The 25,287-nt window shown below is 41.2% G+C and overlaps 1 protein-coding gene across 39 annotated transcripts in view; it reads left to right on the forward strand.

Annotated features, from left to right (window-relative positions):
• The first annotated feature begins 3,733 nt into the window (after window positions 1-3,733).
• FOXP2 (forkhead box P2) overlaps window positions 3,734-25,287 on the forward strand; it is a 665,882-nt gene continuing 644,328 nt past the window's right edge. For 12 of the 39 annotated variants that reach the window (XR_015162586.1, XR_015162588.1, XM_086396701.1 and 9 more), the window contains exon 1: window positions 3,817-4,194. The gene's annotated coding sequence lies outside the window, so the exon portion shown is untranslated. Of the gene's footprint in view, window positions 4,195-25,287 lie in introns of all 39 variants that reach the window. The other 27 variants (XM_086396693.1, XM_086396699.1, XM_086396659.1 and 24 more) reach the window with 10 other exon arrangements.

Raw genomic sequence — 25,287 nt, forward strand, 5'->3', positions numbered from 1 at the left:
GTGTGGATAATTATATTTTTATAACAAATAATAACTAAAATTCCAAACAGTTTACTCCGAGAAGCATTAACCAGCGTTTCTAACACTTGTCACTCGCTTAAGTTGTTTTCTTTCATCCTGGCTTCAGTCAGTCACATTTGGGATGGTTTATTTCAGTCAAGATGCGCTAGCAGGGACCATTTCGAACGAATTTATCTTTCGCCTTTACCGTAATAGAGCAGTGTCTCGGAATTTGTTGATTTGCGGTTCCATCGTAAAATAAACTTGAAATCAAATAAATTTTCGTGAGAGAACTTCGAGGGCCACTTGGTGAAACTCTTCAATTACCCAGTAGCTCCGTTTAACTTTCCCCTGGAACCTCTTTAAATGACTTTTGCAGACCCACGTGCTGCAAAGGACACTTGAGCTGTGGCTGCAACCCTGCGTAGCGACTACAGGGACAGAGTTTGGCTTCCCCCGTCTCTCTGATATGCAGAGTTTCGTTTCAAGGCTGCTGTGATCCAGTGGGCTGACCAGTGACTTGTGCAAAAGAAAACTATTCGTTCGCTGTTTGCCCTTTCTGCGTTTCCCTAAGCTGCGGAAACCCGGTTTTCCTATTATTATACTTCAACTTTTTTGGAGTGTGTTAGCACAGAGCGCTAAACCCCAGCCGGCTCCAGCAGCAGCGAGGCGAACAAAGCCTGCAGTGTTCGGGGCCATGTCGGGGCGGGGGAGGTGGGCGAGGGAAAGGAATTGCAAATAAATATATTTTATGACCACCCATCAACAAACTACGTGCCACCATGGCAGCCCCTGGTAGCCGGGCTGGGTCTGCACTGTGGACGCGGGAGCAGGCTGGAAGGGAGGCTACAGTAGAGGGGGAGCGAGCCGTAAGCCCCGGGCCTGAACTTTCACCTCTCGAACCCCGGCCCAGCCCATTGGCTGCGGGCGAGGGGTCCGCAGAAGGCAGGGTTCCAGGCAGAATCTGCGTTCTCAACTCCCCGGGCGACTTCTCTGCTTGAAGAGTGGGTGGCCCGGGAATGATAGCAGGCGAAGAGGACACAGATAAAGGGGGCGAAGTTAAACAGGGCGCCCAAGGGGGCTGCAGGCTCAGCTCCGCTTAGGAAGATCGCAAGCAGAGTACTCGGCCAGTCGAGAAAGACATGTTCCTCTAACTCAGATATCCATTTGCACCTCTTGGCGCCTGGCTGTTTGTACTCACAGGAAAGAAACGTCAGTGACTGAATTTCACCAAAACGTGTCTTTGTGTACAGAGTGAACGGCTAACTAAATCCGCTCCTTTCTCAAGTCTCGAGAGCATAACCCCCTCTCTTTCGTCCTTGTTGGGAACTTGAACTTCTCTTCCAAGTTGCCCAGACTCATTTATAATAAGCCTTTCCCGTTCACTTCCTCCGTCGGACCCCTAGAGAGAAAGAAAAGTAACTGGGGTCGGTGTATACAGGGGAAGAAGGGGGGAAAAAAAAGGAGCTGCAGACCTTCTGTTTTGTTACCTTTATTCACAAACCCAGTGGAAAGATACATCCTCAGATCTCCAAGGATTTCGACGCCGTTTGTTCTGATCTTTTCCAAAATGTTTTCAGGTTAATTCAGAAAATCGGCCTTTTATTTAGGGTTGCTAGTGAAGTATAAACGCAAATTACTTAACGTAAAATGATCTCCTTCAGAAGGTGAGGTGGGATTATTTGCATCTGGCGTTTTGTAATTTAAATGATTGCTCCCTCCTTCCCTCCCCGCTCCCATCTTTAAAATTTTTTATTTGCCCACTATTCGGCCTGCATTTCGAAAAAAGACAATTTAAATAATAGCGAGGACACAGTCCACAAACAGAGCACTTGAAGACTGCCTGGAGTTTTGAAGCTCACAGAAAGCACCGCGATTCAAAGAGCAACTCTACCTCTGCTTGTGCTCCTGGCAGGGGCCGTCTTCGCAGGACCAGCCCCGTGGCTTATTGACTTAATTGGTTTCATTAGAAAATCTGACGGTGTGTTTACAGTTGTGGGTGCCAGGGCTGCTTCCTTCACGGGAGAACTGCAGGTTCTGGAGGGAAGAGTTATGCCAAGTGTGTGTGTGTGTGTGTGTGTGTGTGTGTGTGTGTGTGTGTGTGTGTGTGTGTGTGTGTGTGTGTGTGTGTGTGTGTGTGTGTGTGTGTGTGTGTGTGTGTGTGTGTGTGTGTGTGTGTGTGTGTGTGTGTGTGTGTGTGTGTGTGTGTGTGTGTGTGTGTGTGTGTGTGTGTGTGTGTGTGTGTGTGTGTGTGTGTGTGTATCAGTTCACGTGCTGCTCTTTGAGGAAAAGACTCAAAGGCAGAAGCTGGTGCTGCTCGTCCGTCTCCTCAGTCACCCCCTCCTCTCTTCTTCCACGGGGGGTGTTGGCGGGCAAAGCCCGGGGCCAAGGTCTGTTCACCACGGCCTCTCGGCTGCAGAATTTGGAGGAAAGTTTCAGCGCCTTTCGGAAAGCCGCGCTTCGCGACTGAAGTGCGAGCAGAGCGGCCGGTTCCGCCGCGGCGCGCAGAGGACGCGGCGGGGTGGAGGGTCGCGCGGCCCGCGGACAGGGGAGGGGCTGGCAGTAGCCGGCGGGAGGAACGGCCTGCCCGGAGCCGCGGTGGATACGGGCTCCTGAACAGCTCCCCCCCCATCGCAAATCGGGTCACGCCTGCCATCCGGGCCCGTCCCGTCCTCCCCTCGGTCCCGCGTGGGACCTGGCAGAGTCACACCCCACGGACGAGAGCGGGGACTCGGGCGCTGGAGGCTGGGCCCGCGCACTCCCCACGCCGGCGTCTCGGCTTTGAAGTGCGAGCGGCAGTTCTGGCAGTTTCTTCTTTCCTTTCATTCCGGTTACTTTGCTCCCCTCAGTCACTGACAGGCCCGTCTCGAGAGCCTCAGACCCCCAAAGTCTCAGCTCGGCAACCCCTTCCTTCTAAGCTCCGCCCCGGCCGAACCGCAGCCCGGCGCCGAGCCGGTGACCAGGGCTGGGGGATCACGAGGAAGCCCGAGAACTCCCGGGTCCAAGTGAGACAGGAGCCCGACAACAATGAAGAGTGAGAAAGATACTCGGCCTCTCCACCCCAGGCCGCAGAGGCGCACACCGCGAAAAGAAAGGCCAGTCAGCGTTTTAACGCACGCTTGGGTCTCCCTTTCTGACTCTCGAGTACTTTAACTCCTTGCCACCGAGGGCTTTGGATCCCTTCGAGGCTTCCTGCACTTCACTTGGAATTCCCTGTTTCATTTGCCAGCAGCTCCGTCTGCTGAGAGGACGTACTTTAGGGACTGCCAAGAAGCAGCAGACACAACTCAGCTTTGCCAATACAGCATAAGGTTTTGTTCTCTCCTCCCTCCCCACCCCCTTCCTCGACTCGCCGTCTGGGCCGAGCGGGAGGGGGCGGAGCAGAAGGTGGGGAGAAAGGTGGGGGTGGGGGAAGATCTGGCGCCGAACAAACAAGTTCTCCAGCGAGTTGTTTACAGAGCAGGTGGACCTGACGTCAGCCAGGAGGCTCCACTGCAAATCCGAACAATATTCTGCGCCGCGCTTCCCCCTCCCTTAAAGAAGTTGGGGGAACGCGGGGAGATAGGTGGCTGGGGTGATGGGTATCCTAGCCAGCTGGTTCCAAATCACTTTGGGGATCAACAACAACAGTCAACAATAACAAGGCAAAGTAAAATAAACACAAACAAGTGGCCCAGCAGTACTTTAGAATCCTCGGAGGCGTCCCTTCCCCCACCCCGCCCCTCCGAGAAGAGGCGGCTCCGTGCGCCGTGTGTGTACAGTTTGCATTGCCAACAACTCGCGCGCGCGACCGGGTGCGCGCGCCCGCCAGCGCACACTCATACACATAGAGACACACACACACACATACAGACACACACACACACACACACACAGATCCGGGTGGGGGGAGCGGCAGCGCGAGACAGCGCGAGCCTCCGAGAAAGCGCGAGACACGCCGGCTCGTGCAGCTCTGCGGCGGCCGCTGCGCCCCGGCTCCAACCCCGCGCAGCCAGCCCGTGAGCGCCGGTCCGGGTTATTTATGCGGCGGCCGAGTCCGCCAGCTGCGGCTTCCACCAGCCCCCCCCCTCCCGGGCGCGCCCCGACTAGCGGCAGCAGTTGTCGGGACTCGCGCGTGGGTGTGTTGTTTGTGGGCTTCTGCCTCGGCGCCGCGGGTGCCACCTCCCGGGACGCTGCCCAGCGTCCCCGGTAGCGGTAAGTTTCTTCACCCTCACTCTGGCGCGCGGCACCTCCGCCCCTCACGCCGTCCCCGCCACCTCTATGCCGGGCCGGGCTTCGACTTTACTCTGCTCCGCGCTGCTGCCGGGGCGGCGGCAGCAAAGTTTCGCCCCAGTCGCTGAGCTCGGCGCGGCTGGGCGAGTGTGACATGTGTCAAATTTCGGCTCGGCATCGAGGTCGCGTTCCGGACCTAACATCACCACTTGTTGTTCTTTTTCATGTAGCTTTGTGCTGAGGGGAAGGGGGCGTCCAGAGAGGGGAGGCTGCCTTTGGCTCACGGATGATTTTTAGTTTTGTATTCGAAAATGTTGCCTTCTCCGGCAACAGACTCCAGACCGCGGCTGGAGGAAAATGTGTGTGGAAACAGCAGATGTGTTTGTTTACTTTTATTTTTATTGTGTGTTGTCTCTTCCTTCTTCTCCGCGCCCCCCCGCCCAACCCCAGAGGAGGAGAAACAACAGTAAAAACATCTGGCGTTTGGAAGCACATACTTTATTGTCCAACTGCTGACCTTTATTTACTCAGTTGGGCAAGTGCACGCTTCTCGTCTCTTAAGTTACACACTTTAGCGTATATTTCACAAGTACTTCTTGGGGAATGGAGGCAGAGAAGGGACACTCCTGCCTCTCCAGTGAAGAAACTCCTGGCCTCTAGTGACACTTGGGGATGATCGTGCATCTCGACTGCTGCCCCCGCTCGCGCTCTTTCCCCTGTCCACGGTTAGCAGGACCCGCTTCACCCGGGATATGTCTTGGTCTTACTTTTATTCCGCTTTGGAGAGGTCTCCATACTCTGAGGGTGGGTTTGGGGTGAAATCGCGCCTCCGGGTTCTTCAGGGAGGGGACGAGGGATGGGCGCAGATACCTTTCGGAGAAAAGAAGGGCTTCTCGGTTGACTTTTACCTGGAAGTCCGCGGAGGCCCCGGGCGAGCGGAGGGCAGACTGACGCACTGGGTTGACTTTTACCGCGAGGAGCGCGGGGCCCGACGCCCCTTCGCGCTCGCGGCGGCGCACGTGCGGCGGCGGCGCGGGCAGAACCCACTGGGTGGCCGCGCCCGCGTGTCTCCCGCACGCCTCTCCCCGCCCCGCCGGCCAGAAGGCGCCCCGACACCCTGACATGAAGGCTAGCGTCTGCGGGGACCTGTCCCTTGCCGTGGGTGTTCGGGTTGGTCTAGAGCAGGGAGGAAAAGTTGCCCTCCTGTCCTCAGACTCTGGGATCTCTTAGGTGAGTCTCTCAGAGCACCTGGCGCGCGGGTGAACTCATTAGGAACAACGAGAAGGAAAGGCACGTGCGAGTCTGGAGCATTTGAGAGTGGAACTCGCGCGCATTTTGCACGGGGACGGGGCGAGAGAGGCAGAACTGGACACGGCTTGGGAGGCTCCTCAGATTCCGGAATCCCCAAGGAGCTAGACCCATCTGTGTATTTGTTTATTCAGCTTTTTAACCAACAGATTTAAACCACTTAATGGACAGCTGCTGTCTGTAGTGCTCCTATCCCTCCCGCCACACACACCCCCCCTCCCAGTTTCTCTCACCACATGTTGAAATCCAGTCAGTTTCTTGATCTTGAGGATTGTTCCTCGAGTACTGTTTGCTCCCAGGTGGCCAGGCTTTCACGACGCGAGTGCTCAGAAGGGCGGGAAGGAGAAAGGGCGTGGAAGACCTGTGGGAGTGTTAGGTGTGTATATTTCTAGTCATCATGGATTCAGAAGTGCTGAAAGAGCCACCTCCCCAACTTGCCCAGAGCCTGCTTAGAAGAATAATTAAGTAGTAGCAGGTAAGCCAAGGTGAGAAAGTGAAGCTCTAGTGTCAAGTAGCTCAAGTGGACTTTTTCCAGCTGGAAGTATTTGGGGAGATTTACTTTTGGAAAACAAAAGTTTGCCTGGAAGGCACATCTTTGCACACTCTCCTAATTCAGATAGTTTGTTTAGGCTTCAGTGGAGACGGAAGGGGTGTGTTTAATAGCACGTCTATGCTAGAGGTCAATACTAAACAAAGATGAGCTTTGAGATATTTTCATCTTCAATTTTGCATTATGGCATACCTCAGGAAATGTTTTATGTTGTCAAAAGTCCTGTTTATCTTTTCTGTCACTGTGAGTTATGGATGGGTACATTCTCAGTGTCCTGGAATTTTAAAATGTAGTGTTTGTTTAATACTGCTAAACAATTATTTACAATTTTGAGTTATTTGTGTATGCATTAATAAAGTGGGTATGGAGTTATGTACACTGTGATCATTAGGTTTGTACAATGTCATTTTCAGCTTTAAAGCTTTTAAAGTCATTCCCTCTCTCTTTCCTTCTTTCCTTCTCCCTCTCCCCCTTTCTGCCTTCCTTCCATTTTATTACTAGACTAGACCCATGTTCAGTAGTTGCTTAGTTCAGTACTTCTTTAATAAACCCACTGCTTCATTGTTATCTAAAACTAAGTGAGAGAAATGTTTAATTGTGATTAAATTACTAACTTTTAAAGAGACCAGAAACCTGATGATACAGCCCTGTTGGTGACAGAAGACACTCAATTTTAAAAGATCATCTTAAAGTTCACTTTTTAAGTACAAGAATACAAAAAATTAAGGGAATAATTTTTAAATTCAGTTTAAATACGAGTACAATAACTTTTCTTTTTTATACATAATTTATTAAATTACCATTACACTACAATTAATACCAAAATAGAAAAAAAGGGAAATATATGCAAATAACAATTATGTACTATTTTAAGCTATTTTTCAAAATTTCTCAACTTATACTTTAGGATTCAGCGTGATAGGAATTCTAGAACTGAATATTCAAATGAAAAGAGACCTTTAATTACATTATGATGTGAATAGATTAATAGTTATATCTGAGTAAACTGTCTTCCAGTTTCATTTCTTTGCACTGATGGTAGTGTAGTGGGTTTGCTTGGGGAAAAAAAAAATCCTTGTAGTATTCTATAAACTTAAAATAGGGGTAAATTGTTGTATGTGACACATTATAAAATTAGGAAGAAAGGTGAACATTAAAATCACAGGTAACCTATAATGAGAAGTTACATTCCTTTTGTACAAGCAAAGACTCAGAAACACAAAACAACTCTCTTTGCATAACTATTAGAATTGTACTCTATGAAAAGTATGTTTAAATATGTGAAAATGCCTTCATGGCTTGATTGAGACTCATAGAGCATACAGTAAAATATTGAACATAACCAGATAAATTTACCAGACATTTTAAGAGAACATGTGAGGGATATGGTACTTAATTACATAAAAGAGATATCATTTGTGATACATTTAAAGATTTATGCTGCTCTGCCTTATCATTCTGTGTTGACACTCATGTTAGATCAACTATTAGTTATAATACTGATAGAAAATGGAATGATGGAAATGGTCATGTATTTCTGTCTCTCAGTGAAGTCAGAGAGACCACTGACTTGTAAGAAGTTCTCTTGGCAAGAGAGTTGCTAAACAAAGTTGCAAATCACTGTTGAGTTGCAAAATGATGTTAATTTCATTATAATTACTGAATACTAATTCATGGCACAGTTATTTTTTTCTTTAACTCTGTGATATATCATAGTACTCTTAGTGATAAATGAATGGATCTAAAATATTCTAACCAGTGCACAGATTCATTCTGCCCTTTGATAAAAAGATAGTTTATTTCTTATCTTAGGCCCAATAAGATTTTAAGATTTGCATAGATTTTTGAAAATAACCTTATTTATGTAGTCCTTAATTCATAGAGTTCTAACAAATTTGATCAAATCCAACCCAGAAAGATTGTTGTTTACCTTCTTAAGCCTTCTGAAAAAGTAATCCAGGTTCTTGAAACTTTACTTAGACAAATCCCAGTGCTTATGGTCCACAGATAGTTTAATGAGTAATTTGAATTTTGTATGCCATAGTTAATGTCTCTTCTTTTTTTGGATGACGTGGACATTTATCTCTTAACATATTCAATACTTGGACTCCAGGCATATCACTTTCAGAGTGTTATCAGGTAAAAATAATTTAAGTTCTTTGGGCTCTTTTCCCCCTTGAGGCTTAAGTCATTTTCGTTGCTTTCTTATGAAGTTGTTCCAAACGTTAGCTACTTCATTTGTCTCATAACTATTTTTTAACACCCTAACTAAGCATAGTTAGGAGGGTTGCTTAAACATATCATTACTTTTTTTTTAAGCTCAGAATTGGTTATATGAAAATTCATTACTGTTGAATTATATAAATACTACTAAGTAGAATAGTCTTTCCTTGTAGGTGTTCCTATCTATTAAATGATACTTACTTCCACTTGCCTATTTACTTCTGTCTTATCATTACCTCTGATGTATTGTTATATATATTCTTTGCTTTGCACTGTATTTCCATCTAGTCCCTGCCCCCAATTTTCCAGACAAAATACACAAAAAAAGGAGAGTAATTTTGGTGAAATATAAAGAGATATTATAGCTAACAAGTCAGTGTTAGAATATTGAAATGCTGGAGAGAGATCCTCAGAGAAAATTTAGATTTATTATGTTCCAACACTATTAATGTTAAAATAAAAAGTAAACTTGTGTATGTGGGTGACTTATTTGCAGTAATGGTTTTCAACTGTTTTTTTCTCTAAATAGATGCTTCAATGACTTGCTGTCTTATCAGTTGTAATGTTAAATATTGGCCTAATTATTTTTAGGTGCATAATCCCAATTTTGCAATTGGAGTGACTAGGAATTTGTGTTTATTTGGACAAAATTTTGTCCAGCAGCCAAATTAAGATATGCTGTAAAATCAGGTATGTTTGTATCACTCCTATTTCATTTTAAAACAACTTTATGTTGTAATGATTTGTAGCTTATAGTTCACATTGAATCCTAATACTTTTTTCATTTTGGGCTTGTGAACATTGTTTACACTCTAAATTGACTTGTATCTGATCATTTGTCCAGTTTCCTTTACATGAACAATTCGAATTCTTACATTCCCTCAATTTATATAATTCAATACATTTTAATGTGAGATTTTATTAAAAAATCCATTTTGTCCACAAATTATCTGTGGAGTCCAAGTTCAGTTTTTTTTTTAATTCCTTGATATTTGAAATATGTGTTCCTGGAACTATATTCTACTGAATGAATTCAACTTCCCAAACAGTTGTACACTATTTTTTTTTCACTGGAATCCATCAAGGATCTTCAGAACATACCTTTCCATTATATTGATAAATATGTCATACTGAGCTGACATCTTCATTCCTTTCTGCTGTAGCAAATTATTTTCATTAGCAAGAGCATATAAAATTTAAATGTTGAAAAAGCACACTGCTATGAAGCAAATGAATCCCCAGGGGTTTAAAAGCTCTCAGCATTTTTAGTTTATTAATGTTCCTCAATTTCCTTTGATTTCTGCCTTAGAAGCCTTAAAATATACTTTGTGGAAGATAATGTTGGTTTAAAATTTAAGTTTTTAGTGTTGCTTTTTAAAGCTCTTTGTAACAAGTCTGAAAGATTTGTGCCATGAAACTATCATAAAAAAATTTTAAAACAGGTTAAGGACATTAAATTTCTCAAAGAAAGGATGCTACTGCAAAGAACATAGTTTCTCTGGTATCCATTTCTTTCTTTTCTTTCTTCTCAACTTTTATGATGCTATTTTCTGTGAAAGTTTTCTTTTTTGCATCATTTTTGTTTTGTATCATTTTGGTACACATACAGAACTACCACTTTGCAACTTTTTCTCAATTTAAGGAAAAAATAACAAAGTTTCCTAAAGTGTATTTTAGGGGGTAAGAAAAAAATCTTGTGGTAGACATATTTCAGAGAAAGTGTTTATAAAATTTCTTGCTGGCAGATAGTGAGGAGAAACTTATAGTACACTAATCCAAATATCTTAACATCTTAGCATATGTAGACTGTCATAAAATCATCTCATTTAAAAAAGAAAAAAACATCCCCAACATCCTTAAAAAATATTCCTCACCATTACTTCACCCAAATTTATGTTCCAGGATTTGGTTGATCTATATTTGTATGCCTGTAGCTAGCTCTTCATTTCCTTTTTGTCTTCATTTTCCCCCCTTTCTCACTAGGTCTTTTACTTTAGCTAAATTATGTCCCCCCAAATCTTGTTTTATACACCTAATTACTACCCCCTCATTACCCGTCTGATCAGGTAGACCATCAGCTACTCCCTGATTTGATGCAATAGCTGCTTAATTTTCCCTGTTTTCTCCCTTCAGGTACAACAGTTTATTCTCCAAGTAGCAGTGACCTTTTGAAGATTTATCTATCTGATTATGTCACTCTTGAAAGGTGTAAATCTTCCAACAACTTCTTATGTCTCTGAAAATAAAAGACAAGGACCTTACTAATGTCCATTTTATTTGACCCCTGCTCTCTGTCTCACAGTATTTCCTATCATTTTCCTCTTATTCAGTCAACCCTAGACACTGACTTCCTTGACATTCCTCAAAATGGGATCAGCTATTTCCCACTTCAGAGTTTTCCTCTGTCTGTCTGTAATGCTGTGTCCTCAGGTATCTTCACTAACTTCAAGTCTCAGCTCAAACATATCCTTATGGCAGCCTTCTCTGCTTGTCGTATCTAAAATAACAAATCGTCATTGCTCATGCTCGTCACCTTTATCATATGTTGATTTCCCCTAGAGCACTATCAACTGACTTTTAAAAGATTTTTTCTTTATTTATAGTTTCAATGACAATGTGTATCCCATGGATACAAAGTTTTCTTTTGGGCACTGTTCTAATCCGGTGTTTAGAACATGCCTTGTACTTGGTAGGAACTCTAAAACTAAATATTGAATTAAGGAATGTATGACTTTGTGGAGGTCCAGCAGGTTACTTCTGTCTGTATCATTGTTCCATTTTGTGTATGTGTGTCACTGGAATTCCTTTTCACCTTACTTTTTCATCTTGCACTCGTCTTATACCATATTTGGGAAACTGTTCATTACTGTATTGGCCAAGACATGACTCTCATCTTGGGTGAGCATGCTGTAAGTTCAGTTTTCTGTATCTTTTTTATTCTTGACCTGAGACTATAACTTAACTTGAAAGTTGTGTGTAGATATTAGTGCTTTTGGACAAAAAATGCACAATAGTTGAGTGCTTCAATATCATAATGCTTAGGACCATTGAACTGACATATTTAATCATAGAACTCATCATTGTATCTGGAAGAAAAGCTATGATAAAGCTGCTGCTGCTAAGTCACTTCAGTCATGTCCAACTCTGTGCGACCCCATAGACGGCAGCCCACCAGGCTCCCCCGTCCCTGGGATTCTCCAGGCAAGAGCACTGGAGTGGGTTGCCATTTCCTTCTCCAATGCATGAAAGTGAAAAGTGAAAGTGAAGTCGCTGAGTCTTATCCAACTCTTAGCGACCCCATGGACTGCGGCCCACCAGGCTCCTCCGTCCATTGGATTTTCCAGGCAAGAGTGCTGGAGTGGGGTGCCATTGCCTTCTCCGATGATAAACCTAGACAGTGTATTAAAAAGCAGAGACATCACTTTGCTGACAAAGGTCCATATAGTCAAAGCTATAGTTTTTCCGGTAGTCATGCGCGAATGTGAGAGTTGGATCATAAATAAGGCTGAGCACTGAAGAATTGATGTTTTCAAATTGTGGTGCTGTAGAAGACTCTTGAGAGTCCCTTGGACTGCAGGGAGATCAAACCAGTTAATCCTAAAGGAAATCAACCCTGAATATTCATTGGAAAGACTGATCCTGAAGCTGAGTTTCCAATACATTGGCCATCTGATGCAAAAGAGACGACTCATTGGAAAAGACCCTGATGCTGGAAAGACTGAAGGCAGGAGAAGAAGGGGACAGCAGAGGATGAAATGGTTGGATGGCATCACTGACTCAATGGACATGAATTTGAGCAAACTCCAGGAGATCATGAAGGGCAGGGAAGGCTGGCATGCTACAGTTCATGGGGTCCCAAAGAGTTGGACACAACTGAACAACAACAACATCTTAATATGAGTAGCATAATTAGTGTATATAGATGTTCCTAATGTTTATTCTATGAGTACAACATGGGCATTCAAAGTGTTTCTGGGGGTTGATGAGGAAAGAGGGAGGGAAAGGGGTTAAGTCAAGGTCTTTTCTAAAACCGTATCTAGATTGTTGTTGTTATTCTGTGGTATAATAAGACAGATAGTTTTACTTTATTTGCATTGGCACACATATCATCATTTATAACTTTTCTTTCATTCTTTCAGTATCCATCTTTAACAGAGCAGGTTAAGGATTTATGATTTGTTGGAAAGTCCATCTTTCTGAATTTAAAATACTATTCTTTGGTTCGTGCAGGTCACATTGGTACATATAATACCACACGGATCCACAGATTTTATTCTCGTAAATCTAATGTCCTGTAGAGTTCTCTTTCACATACTTTGTACATATTTAAAATTTGTATTCGCTTGCTCAGCAGTTTTGTTCTAAATATCTTGAGAAAGGGGTATGTAATCCTCACTATTGATAATGAGAAAAGAGGCCTGTCTTTGCCTACTTCGTCTCATTTCCCTGTTTCTCTTTCCTCTTTGAGACAAATTATAAGATCTTTCAGAATAATTCTGATATCTTATTATACCATGAGTGAATGTGTGGTCCTTGAAAAACTCTGAACAGTGACACAGTGTGGCTTTATTATATTACTACCTCACTTTTTCCTTTCAAAGAACTTACTAACTTATGCCTGCCTTTTTTTTTTTTTTTTAATCCTGATCCTTAGGTAATCATTGCCCTCTTGTCACCATCTGGCTATTCCAGGTCCCAATGTGTTCTCTTTTCCTTGTTCCAAGCAGGAAATATATTTTTATTAAAGGCCTTCTCTGATAATGGTGATGCATATTAGAATGTGGATGAAAATGACTCCTCCTGGGAAGCACAGTTATCTCAGATAGTAACATGGCCTGCTTGGTTTACTGATCAGGGCTCCACAGTGAGTGCCAGGAGACCTGCACCCAGTTTCTTAGTCTGACTTTCAACTATTGTGCAATATTGGGTGGATCTTTTCCTTCAAAATTAAAAAGAGATTGGATTAGTTTTTAGGTTACTTTCAACTGAAACCTTTTATGACATACATAAGTCAAATTTGAAGCTGTAAACAGGTTGTCTCTTACTACAATATAAACACACAGGTAAGAATGACTGGGAGAAAAAGATAATTCCTAAAATAAAGACAATTAAAACCAACAAAAAATTACCATAAATATCTTTGCTTATGAAACTCAGGGGGCTCGGTTAAAAAGGAATTTTTCTTCACTTGTCTTAGCCCACTTGGAATTTTCACATCACTCCCCTCCTTCCCGGTCAGCAACGGAGCCTCACCTTGTTTAACCAGGATGCTGAGACAGGGAGAGGAGAAGTGAGTGCACGTGGAGTTGGTCATGTCAGGGTTGAGAAAAATAAGTAATTGCCTGGCATCCTGTTCCCTGAAGCACATACCATTAACATCCCATAAATATTCATTTCTTTACAATTTTGCCTTGGTCCTGTGGTCATTCACATATTTAGCTTTTGGTGGCATCAACTCAGAAATAAAATGTACAGTTGGATGAGCTGTTTGATAAGCTTTGTCTTTTTAAAATTAGAGCTCTCCTTTTTAATGGACCTTACACACACACACACACACACACACATTTTTTAGAACCGACATAAAATGTTGGGCTGCCTCATGGTCCAATCTATGCATTGTACTACATTAAAACACAACTCCCAACTGTAGGGGTGCTGCATGTCTTTGCTGCAGTTTGGCTTAAAGGGAGTAAGTAACACAAGGGTTTATACAGTGCACCACATAGGAAGTTAGGCCCCACATTTCTTGAGACATCTGTTTTTCTTCCCTAAAGAACTGCTGAAAAGTCTTTAGAGCCTCATCTAAGTTATTCCTTCACTGCTTTGCTGCCCCACCCCCTAGTCAAGTGATGCATGCATTTACACCAAGTGTGCATGCCCCGCCGAGTGTGCCGTCCTGTGTGTAGTGTAGTGTCTGTTCTCATTCTGGCTACTTTCCTTGTGACAAATTAGCCTATATGTAGACAAATAAGGAGCCACAGATTGCGTCTCAGAAGGTAGGGGATTATGAATTGCAGTAGTTTTTAGCAGTGATGTAAGCTTGCAAATGTTCATTTTTCAGTACATTTTACCTTGTATGTTGTAGAGCTAACCTTTTTGGCACCTAGGACCATTTTCAAGGACAAATTTTCCACAGACCAGGGGTGGGGCAGGGGGAATGGTTTCAGGATCATTCAAGGGCATTACGTTTATTGTGTCCTTTATTTCTATTGTTATTACACCAGCTCCAACTCATATCATCAGGCATTAGATTCTGGAGGTTGGGGACCCCCGTTGTAGAGAATGTATACTCCTGTAACTAAAAATAAAGTTCATTTGACAGCCTTTGTGTTGTCCCAAAGAAAGTACTTTTAAATTTATATTTTCTTGATCTATTTATAATATTTCTCTACTTTCAGAAAAGTGTGCTTTTAGGTTGCCCTTGTATCACTTCCAATTCTGTGCTGTTTTGTAATTTTCAGTAATTTCAAACTGTCCCTAGTCCTGCATGTCTGTTGCTGAAACTATTGGACAAGTAGAAGAAAGGCAATGTAACTTTTTATTTCTAATTGGTATTTGATTTTACATAGCTGTTCTCTTTGATATCCTTCTAATTGTGTCCTGGAAAAATCTCATTCCCACTGGACTGAAACGATGCTAGATGCTAAAATGTGACTAAGTACTTGCTTACTTGTATTATTATATTAAAGGAACATCATTATTATAAGTATTGTTTTTATTTTGAGAGACAACTTGTTTTTATGACTATAGAAGATCGAATTTTAAAGGCAAATGTACAATAATAGAGAATATATGGTAACAAGCTATGAATAAATAGTAAAGTATTTAATACTTATTTTCTTATTATTCAAACTACATTTTTATGAGAGGACATTTAAAATAGAATACAAATGATTATTTTATTTTTACATGTCTACTTATAATATATTTGAAAATATATTTGATTATTTTTACAAAGCTATTTGGCTATACATTTGATGTTTCATTTTAAAATAAGGTATTGGCTACTATGTTGTAGAAATGATCCTGATAATTTTCTCTCAGAATTGTTACTTGTTACTTTCACTATGATTTATTCATTTTACAAGTTATATTTTAAATGCTCATCTTTACAAAGTTGTTTAAATATCAGACATAATTTGTTTTGTTTTTTCAGGAGAAAACTATCAGATGTAATCTTTTTATTTTTAATTGAACTATAGTTTATGTATAATATTGTGTTTCAGGTGTATAGCAAGTGATTCAGTTATATATTCTGATTCTTTTCCCTTATAGTTTATTACAAAATATTGAATATAGTTCCTTATGCTATACAGTAAATCCTTGTTTATTTTTTATATAATATTGTGTATCTGTTAATTGTATACCACTCATTTATCCCTCCCTCCGTCCTCCTTTCCCCTTTGGTAATCACAGTTTGTTTTCTATGTCTGTGTGTCTGTTTCTGTTTTGTAAATAAACTCATTTGTATTATTTTTTAGATTCCACATATAAGTGATATCGTGTAGATATTTATCTTTGTCTGATTTACTTCACTTAGTAAGATAATCTGTAGGTCCATTCATGTGCTACAGTGGTGGTATTTCATTCTTTTATGGCTGAATAATATTTCATTGTGTACACACACTCACTCACTCACTCACTCACTCACTCTGTATCTTCACTCATCTGTTGACGAATGATTAGGTTGCTTCCATGTCTTGTCTATTGTAAACAGTGCTGCTATGGACATCGTGGTGCATGTATCTTTTCAAATTCTGGTTTCTTCCAAATATATATCCAGGAATTGAATTGCTGTATCATATAGTAGTTTTTAGTTTTTTAAGGAACCTCACTACAGTTTTCCAAAGTGACTGCATCAATTTACATTTCCACCAATGCTGAAGGAGGATCTCCTTTTCTCCACATCTTCTCTAGCATTTATTATTTGTAGACTTCTTTTTTTCTCCCAGCCACCTCATGTGTGACTTGCAGGATCTCAGTTCCCAGACCAGGATTGAACCTGGGTCATACAACAGGGAAAGCCTAGACTCCTCACCACTAGGCTACCAGGAACTCTGTATTATTTGTAGACTTTTTAACTTTTATGGCCATTTTGACCACTGTGAAGTGATGCCTCACTGCAGTTTTGATTTGCTTTTAACTAATTTGTGACCTTGAACATATTTTCATGTGCCTGTTGGCCATCTGTGTGTCTTCTTTGGAGAAATGTCTGTTTAGGTTTTCTGCCCATTTTTTGATTGCATTGTTTGGGTTTTTTGATATTGAGCTGTATGAACTGTTTGTATATTTTGGAAATTAAACCCTTGTCAGTCATGTCATTTGCAAATTCCTCATAGTTCATAGATCGTCTTTTCATTTTGTTGATGGCTTCGTTAGCTGTGCAAAAGCTTGTAAGTTCGATTAGGTTCCATTTTTTTCTCATTTACTTTTGCTTTTATTTCTTTTGCCTTGGGAAACTGATCTAAGAAAATATTGCTATGATTTTATTGTGCTTTATTAACAACACAAAACATTTTAATTGATCATCTTTACAAATTTGTTTTAAGCTCTACAAATTTTTCAAGTTTTAATTAAAGAAAATGTGTATGCAATAAGTTCACATCTTTCTAGTGTACAGTTCTGTATGTTTTCACAAACATAGTTGTATACTCACTACCACAGTTAAGATGTGGAACAGTTCCATCATGCTCCAAAATTTTTTCATGTGAATTTTAGTCAACAGCTCCTCTCATCTTGTAGTCTCTGGTACCACTGATCTATTTTCTGTCCCTGGAGTTTTGTTTTTTAAAGTGTGTTTTTTGGGGGAGGTGAGAAGGCAATGGCACCCTACTCCAGTACTCTTGCCTGGAAAATCCCATGGATGGAGGAGCCTGGTAGGCTGCAGTCCATGGGGTCCCTAAGAGTCGAATACGACTGAGCCACTTCACTTTCACTCTTCACTTTCATGCATTGGAGAAGGAAATGGCAACCCACTCCAGTGTTCTTGCCTGGAGAGTCCCAGGGACGGGGGAGCCTGGTGGGCTGCCGTCTATGGGGTGGCACAGAGTCGGGCACGACTGAAGCGACTTAGCAGCAGCAACAGTCTTTTTAATTGAGTGAATTTGATATTGTAGCACTGTTTACATTTGTGAAGTCCACCATGTTACAGTTTGTAACGTGGTCTCTATTGTAGCCGTATCTATCACATCACATAATTGCAGTGCAATATTGTTGTCTCTCTTCATTATACTGTGTAGTGAATGTCTATGGCTTATTTACTACTCCTTTCAAGTGTGTACCCTTAAACAACATCAATCTCATCCCCCCATCCCCATCTCTTGGTAACCACCTATTTTGCTCTCTGATTTTACAAGTTTGACTTTGTTAGATTCCACATTTATGTGTGGTATCAGACAGCACAAGCCTCTCTGACTTGTCTCAGCATAATGTGCTCAGGGTCTAGCCATGATGATGCAAATAGCAGGATAAGGCTTCCCCAGGGTAAAGAACCTGCCTGCCAGTGCATGAGACATAAGAGACTCAAGTTCAATCCCTGGGTTGGGAGAATCCCCTGGAGGAGGGCATGGCAGTCCACTCCAATATTCTTGCCTGGAGAATCCCTTGGATAGAGAAGTGTTATATGTTATATACAAGTGTTATATGCATTATATACATGTATATAATACTTCAGTCCTGTCTGACTCTTGTATAATGTATTTATACAAATTGTATAAAATACTCATGTATAATATATATGTATATACTATATCTATATGTACGTATTACACTCAACTCTGTGTTATTAATCGTGGTATGTAACCTTCAGAGGCAGGCTTCTTTCATCTAGCTTATGCGTTTGAGATTCATCAAATTGTTGTGTATATCAGTTTTGCCTTCGTGAGAATGTAGTCACTTGTTCCTATCATAATTTCTTAGGAGTTTATAATTCTCCTCTCATTTCTTATTCAAGTATGTTCGTTTTGTAGATTATTGCATTTTATTTTGACTTATAAATTGACTTTGCTTATGAACTAGAGCATTTACTATTTGATCTTTTCTGAGAATTAGTTTGGGGCCCTCTCCATAGCTGTCTACTCTCATTTCTATTTCCACTCTTAGTCTCTATTGTTCTCATACTTCTTTCCTTTGTTCTCATAGGTGTTTGTTGTTCTTTTCACTCCTTTTCATCTGTTTGACAAGTTGAAAGATGTACAGCCCATTCAGGTAGTTAGCTTTTAAAGAAGAAGAAGCTCATTATCAGTTGATTAACAATACCCATTCATTTATTCAGTCACTTACTCGTTTATTCATTGATTACTGATCACCCACCATCTGTAAGTGGCAAAAGAAGTAAGAAGAATCCAAGAATCCTAAAATTGAAACCTTTGAGATAATAAATTAAAATTTTGTTCTCCCTTCCAAATCAGGTGGGAGATGGAGACAGAGTTAGTTACCCAGGGGCCACTGTCAGATGGCTTATGGACTGCAGTGTATGGAAAAATAGTATAATCAGAGAGGTAAATCAAAAAGTCGAGCTTCCCTTGTGACTCAGCTGGTAAAGAATCCACCTGCAATGCGGGAGACCTGGATTCAGTTCCTGGGTTGGAAAGAGTCCCTGGAGAAGGGAATGGCTGCCCACACCAGTACTCCCACACCTGCCAATGAGGAGACATAAGAGATGCAGGTTCGATCCCTGGGTCGGGAAGATCCCCTGTAGGTGGGCATGGCAACCCACTCCAGTATTCTGGCCTGGAGAATTCCATGGAGTGTAGTCCTTAGGGTCGCAAAGAGTTGGACACAACTGAGTGACTTTCACTTTCAAATCAAAAAGTCAGGTGGGCTGCTAAGGACAAATTGTCAGTTTGAAGAGGCCAACTAGGCTGAAATGGAACAGAAATCAGGGAGGCAAGACAGGAATGAAAATACACAAAATGCCTGGAGAAACCCTCTGTGGGTTGCCTTTTTTTACAGGTAAGAAATGAGTAATTTAAAGATATCTGTATGTGAGAGAGGCAATCCCCATTTTCATAGTCCTGGCTAGTGGCTTTGTAAAACTTACATGAATGAGTAACTAATTGTAATATTCAATAATTGACAAAATTTAATTGATAGAAAGTTCTTCCTTACATTGAATTGGAATCAATTAGCCATTATTTCTAACTCCACCTTTTGGTTTTACACAGACTATTTCACATAGATAACTTTGCAAATGTCTGAAAAATTTTTATAATCAATAAACCTTTCCTTTCTGAGGATAAAGAAGTCATATTTCTTCGGTTATCCTTTATATACACTCTGTGGATTTCTTTTACCCTTCACAGTTCTCATTACCCTCCTCTGGATATGCTTCTCTTTGCTGAAGTTTCCCTTTAAAATGTGTCCAGAGCTAAATACCATACCGTATGTATGTTCTGACCAACACAGGATGCAATGAAAATTTGTCTTCATTTTTTCTGTAACCTAATTGCAATTTTTTTTCAGTCATGTTACATTGCTACTAGAATGTTGCTTCATTTCATGTAAATCGCAATTAATATCAGTTTGAATATTGTAAAAAAAATAGGATTTATATGTCTGTTACATTTGTTTCTTTACCATTTAGTGTATTCAGCATGTCAAGATTTTTAAAAATCTTGGTTCTATTATCTATGTTAACAATTGTGTCATCCATAATTTTGATTAATACATTAATACCTAGGCTTAATTATTTTTGAAAATATTGATCAGAACAAGGTTAAGAATAGAGCCTTTTTTAAACTCAGTGAGTAGGAGCTCTTTGATTTATCATTAATCCTTTGGATGGGATTATTTACCTACTGTTATACATCTGAAATTAATCATAAGTGTCATTATAAAAATGGCTAATATTTATTAAGCGGTAGATACTTTTCTAGGAAATTTGTGTGTGAATTTATTTTTCATACTGTCTTTATGAGGATTTATACTGTTATTTCCCCATTTTACCAATGGCAAAGCTGAGTCACAGGTTGTCCAGAACTGTGAAGTATCTGAGATTTTACTTTACTTGCATGGTAACAAATTAGTCAGACACTATTTTGTGGAACTGTATCAGAGAAGGCAGTGGCACCCCACTCCAGTACTCTTGCCTGGAAAATCCCATGGGCGGAGGAGCCTGGTAGGCTGCAGGCCATGGGATCGCAAAGAGTCAGACAGGACTGAGTGACTTCACTTTCATGCATTGGAGAAGGAAATGGCAACCCACTCCAGTGTTCTTGCCTGGAGAATCCCACGGATGGGGGAGCCTGGTGGGCTGCCGTCTATAGGGTCACACAGAGTCGGACACAACTGAAGCGACTTAGCATAGAAGACAAAGGACTTTATTACTCCTGATACAGTGAAGAGCAGGAACCTTATGCTTGGCTTGTTTCCTTGTCCCCCAAGTTCAGGGACTTCCCTGGTGGCTCAGATGGTCAATCAACCTGCAGTGCAGGAGACCCGGGGTTGGTGCTGGTGGTAGAGACCCTGCCTGCCAGAGCAGGAGACATAAGAGACACTGATTTGACCCCTGAATTGGAAAGATCCCCTGGAGGAGCCCATGGCAACTCACTCCAGTGTTTTTGCCTGGGGAATCTCATAGACAGAGGAGCCTGGCAGGCTATGATCCATAGGGTCTCAAAGATCCGACATGACTGAAGTGACTTAGCATGCATGCACCCCTAAGTCCATCAGGGGCTCCACAGAGTGGCCCAAGTCCATGTTGTACACTCTGTATCACTCTGTATTGCAGATGAGGAACTTCAAGTTTAGGAACCCTGATCTTTTGTAATGGGCTATAAGCAAACCTTCCCTTTGTTCAGAGGGAGGTATTATGGATATTCAAAGGCAATTTGGTATACAGACATCCATGAGAAAGATAGTCTAGAACAAAGGCTGTCAGTGCCTCTGCTCACAAAACCTGCAGAAACTTGACCAATCTATGATATTTGCCTCTTAATCCAAGAATTTCCCCCAAAGTTACATAGGAAGTGGACTTAACAGTTGGCCATGAAAGACTTACTCCATACTTTCTTGGTCCAGGCATTGTACAGCCAATGCATTTCTCTGATCCACTCATCTAATAACATGTGAGACAAGAAAACAAGGTTTAGCATGACTTATTTTTAACAAATCCATGGCAGGCTTTTTTTTTTTTTTTTTAAATATAAGTGCTCACAAACCATCTGTTTAGTAACCTGTTGTAGAATTTTGTTGGGGAATAATGTCAAGATCACTGATCTTCATTTCCTAGAATCCTTTTACCTTCAAAAAATAAAATAACATTTGTCCCCTCTTATGTGTTACATCTGCTCTTGTTGTTTGTAACTCTTTCAAGGTTATCGAGTGTAGTTTAGTGATAACATATACAAGCTACTTTTTAAAGACACCTTAAAATTTTAACCTAGTGGTTCTGCATGACTGAACTTATTTAAAGTGACTCATGGCCCTCTTTTTAATTCCTGAGCTTTGATTTTCTCATTAATCATATTTGATTTTACATTTTAGTATAACTTTTCTTTTTGGTGAAGGTAAACTACGCAAGAATCAAGAAGTTCGACTGTATCTCAGTTATCTTAGAACCTACCACTGTCCCAAACACTAGGCTTATATCTTCTTTATTATTTTCTCCATATCTAAATATCTTGAAGTGTTCCTAGTTTTTTTTGGGGGGGTTGGGGTGAAGATTTGCAACAGCCCATTTTAAGAATTTAATAATATCAAAGCCTTGAGTCATGTTTCTGTAGTGTTTCTTGCCATGTAATATCACTTCTGAGGTTGAATAATCCCTGTGTAATGCTTTTTGTTTTTAAGATATTTTCTAATTAGTTTTGTTAGTGTCTTCTGAGACTGGAAGCTCATAATTTCACTTTTAATATCTCATAATTTCAGTAAATATTGATATTTATCCCAAACCGTTTTTATTTTAGAGTTTCATGCCAAGTCATTGTATATATGTTCAGTTCAGTTCAGTTGCTCAGTTGTGTCCGACTCTTTGTGACCCCATGAACTGCAGCACGCCAGGCCTCCCTGTCCATCACCAACTCCTGGAGTTTACCAAAACTCATGTCCACTGAGTTGGTGATGCCATCCAACCATCTCATCCTCTGTCATCCCCTTCTCCCCCTGCCTTCAATCTTCCCCAGCATCAGGGTCTTTTCCAGTGAGTCAGCTATTTGCATCAGGTGGCCAAAGTACTGAAGTTTCAGCTTCAACATCAGTCCTTCCAGTGAACACTCAGGACTGATCTCCTTTAGGATAGACTGGTTGGATCTCCTTGCATCCAAGGGACTCTCAAGACTCTTCTTCAACACCACAGTTCAAAAACATCAATTCTTTGGTGCTCAGCTTTCTTTATAGTCCAGCTCTCATATCCATACATGATTATTGGAAAAACCATAGCCTTGACTAGATGGACCTTTGTTGGCAAAGTAATGTCTCTGCTTTATAATATGCTATCTAGGTTGATCATAACTTTCCTTCCAAGGAGTAAGCATATTTTAATTTCATGGCTGTAGTTACCATCTGCAGTGATTTTGGAGCCCCCCAAAATAAATTCTGCCACTGTATATATGTGGAAGTTGGTAATTTTTTTTTTCTGTAAAAGGCTAGATAGTAAATACAGGTTGTGGACCATTGGTCTCTGTCACAACTATTCAACTCTGCCACTGTAATATAAAAGCAGCTATGGATGGCACCTAAGTGCATGAATGTGGTTGTGTGCCAGTAGTTTTATTTATGGACATTAATGTTTGAATTTTATATAATTTTCATATTTCATAAGATATACTTTTGATTTTGATTCAGCCATTTGAAACTATAAAAATGTATACCTCACAGACCATCCAAAATCAGGTAGTGAGCCAGTAGAGCTCACGATTATATTTGCCAAGCGTGCACACAAGCACACACACATATAGTTGTTGATATAAATATAGATATATCTTTTAAAGTTTCTGTTTCTAGAATCCATGCTGCATTTTGTTCACTGGCTTGGAACTGTGAGCTTAAAATTGACATGGACTTCTAAGAATTCTATGACAAAATTTTTTCTTATTTCTTCCTGTTTCATTTCTATCAAGTAGTAGTTCTCCTTCGGAGAAGGCAATGGCACCCCACTCCAGTACTCTTGCCTGGAAAATCCCATGGATGGAGGAGCCTTGTGGGCTGCAGTCCATGGGGTCACTAGGAGTCGGACACAACTGAGTGACTTCACTTTCACTTTTCAATTTCATGCATTGGAGAAGGCAATGGCACCCCACTCCAGTGTTGTTGCCTGGAGAATCCCAGGGATGGGGGAGCCTGGTAGGCTGCCGTCTATGGGGTCGCACAGAGTTGGACATGACTGAAGCGACTTAGGAGCAGCAGAAGCAGCCAGGTATTTCTTGACTTTCTACTTTTGCATTCCAGTCCCCTATAATGAAAAGGACATCTTTTTTGGGTGTTAGTTATAGAAGGTCTTGTACGTCTTCATAGAACAATTCAAGTTCAGCTTCTTCAGCCTTATTGTTCAGGTCTTTGACTTGGATTACTGTGATTTTGAGTGGTTTGCCTTGGAAACAAATACAGATCATTCTGTCGTTTTTGCAATTGCATCAAAGTATGGCATTTCGGACTCTTTTGTTGACTATGATGGCTACTCCATCTCTTCTAAGGGATTCTTGCCTACCATAGTAGATATAATGGTCATCTGAGTTAGATTCACCCATTCCATTTTAGTTCACTGATTCCTAAAATGTTGATTTCACTCTTGCCATCACCTGTTTGACCACTTCTAATTTGCTTTGATTCATGGACCTAACATTCCAGTTCCTATGCAATATTGCTCTTTACAGCACTAGACTTTACTTCCATCACCAGTCACATCCACAACTGGGTGTTTTTGCTTTGACTCCATCTCTTCATTCTTTCTGGAGTTATTTCTCCACTGATCTCCAATAACATATTGGGCACCTACCGACCTGGGGAGTTCATCTTTCAGTGTCCTATCTTTTTGCCTTTTCATACTCTTCATGGGATTCTCAAGGCAAGAATACTGAAGTGGTTTGCCATTCCCTTCTCCAGTGGATCACATTTTGTCAGAGCTTTCCACCATGACCTGTCTGTCTTGGGTGGCCCTACACGGTATGGATCATAGTTTCATTGAGTTAGACAAGGCTGTGGTCCATGTGATCAGATTGGTTAGTTTTCTGTGATTGTTATTTTCAGTCTGTCTGCCCTCTGATGGAGAAGGATAAAAGGCTTATTGAAGCTTCCTGATGGGAGAGACTGACTGAGTTGGAAATTGGGTCTTGTTTGCAAAGACTAGATATCTCTTCAAGAAAATTAGAGAAACCAAGAGAATATTTCATACAAAGATGGACACAATAAAGGCCAGAAATGGTATGTACCTAACAGAAGGAGAAGATATTAAGAAGAGGTGGCAAGAATACAAAGAAGAACTATACAAAAAAGATCTTCATGACCCAGATAAACATGATGGTGTGATCACTCACCTAGAGCCAGACATCCTGGAATGCAAACTCAAGGGGCCTTAGGAAACATCACTATGAACAAAGCTAGTGGAGGTGATGGAATTCCAATTGAGCTATTTCAAATCCTAAAAGATGATGCTGTAAAAGTGCTGCACTCAGTATGCCAGCAAATTTGGGAAACTCATCAGTGGCCACACGACTGGAAAAGGTCAGTTTTCATTCCAATCCCAAAGAAAGGCCATGCCAAATAATGTTCAAACTACTGCACAATTGCACTCATCTCACACGCTAGTAAAGTAATGCTCAAAATTCTCCAAGCCAGGTTTCAACAACATGTGAACCGTGAACTTCCAGATGTTCAAGCTGGATTTAGAAAAGGCAGATGAACCAGGGGCCAAATTGCCAACATCCATTGGATCATTGAAAACACAAGAGAGTTCCAGAAAAACATTTTCTTTATTGACTATGCCAAGCCTTTGACTGTGTGGATCATAAAAAACTGTGGAAAATTCTTCGAGAGATGAGAAAGCCAGACCACCTGAC

Source organism: Bos grunniens, chromosome 4 (assembly GCF_055505025.1).
Source record: "Bos grunniens cultivar Pamir isolate PY7600 chromosome 4, Bosgru_T2T1.0, whole genome shotgun sequence".
Lineage (NCBI taxonomy): Eukaryota > Metazoa > Chordata > Mammalia > Artiodactyla > Bovidae > Bos > Bos grunniens.